Raw genomic sequence first — 1,250 nt, forward strand, 5'->3', positions numbered from 1 at the left:
GCGTCTTTCATTCCTCATTCTGTAAAACCCTCCTCACTGCCATCGGGCACATGGCGACTCACAGCGACCCTACAGCGCAGGGTGGACGGGCCCCTGTGAGTTTCCGAGACTGTCACTGTTGACGGGAGTAGAAAGCCCATCTTTCCTTTCTCCCATCGAGCGGCTGGTGCCTTCAAACAGCTGACCTTGTGGATCTCAGCCCGACACCTGAGCCCTGTGCCACCAGGGCCCCTAAATCCCTTCCAGTGGACTTCTCCTACAACACTCATTTCACGCGGAGCAGGCACTGTGTGCTTGCTCTAGTCCCTGCGGCTCATGCAATGACATTTTTATGTCTTTTTGAGTTCTCTCCTCCTGTCTTCTCTAACACGACACCACCAGCCCCGGGGATTTGAGACACCTGAGAGGATTATCAAACATGTCGTCTTTCAACTTTTACGCTAAATTAAAATGGAAACCGGAAAGTCATTAAGTTTGCTCTACGACACTCACACACGTCTGGATCCTCATGACGACCCACCCTGTTTCCCTTCCCAACTAGCACCTGTTCCTTCATGTCTTGGTTTCCGTGTAAATACAGGTTTTTGCTTTTCTCTCTCAAAGTATCTTTATACCAGTGCCTACCAAGTAAGCATCCTCCTCCTTTTTATGATTTTATCCAATGGCAGTCATTTTAACTCAGATTCTGATTTCCAGGCATATCCTTTCCTACATGGCTTACTCAGTAAGTGGAATCTCAGGCCTCCCAATTACTGAGTGCAAATCCTCATTTAGTGAGTGTGGTCATTACATCATTTCATGTCAACTTGATAAATAGAGGGAAGGGGTGGGGTTTAGCCTATCAATCAGGTCACAGCCTAATGATGCTTCCTGGGGTGTGTGGCCTTCTCATGAGGATTCTGGGAACTTCCTCTCTTTCTCCTGAGGTGGTGGGCCTGAAGACGGATAGAGGAGCGGTGTCTCGGTTCCTAAGACCATCGGAAATGTGAAATGTGTTTTCCGATGGTCTGAGGTGACCCCTGTGGAAAGGTCATACAACCCCCAAAGGGGTCACGACCCACAGGTTGAGAACCGTTGCTCTAGGCACTGCTGAAGGATTACCGAGCCTCCTCCACTTCCCCCCTTATTCCCAACATTTGCTCTTCTGACAATGGGAATATCCCTGTGCTCCGCCAAGCCTTCCATCTTCCCAGAAAGGTGGCTCTTTTGTAGCAAAAACGGTAGGTCAATGCCCAGCATCTAACCCTGCA

The sequence above is a fragment of the Echinops telfairi genome, unplaced genomic scaffold, assembly GCF_000313985.2.
Source record: "Echinops telfairi isolate 266 unplaced genomic scaffold, ASM31398v2 ScPeMD7_7470;HRSCAF=8508, whole genome shotgun sequence".
Classification (NCBI taxonomy): domain Eukaryota; kingdom Metazoa; phylum Chordata; class Mammalia; order Afrosoricida; family Tenrecidae; genus Echinops; species Echinops telfairi.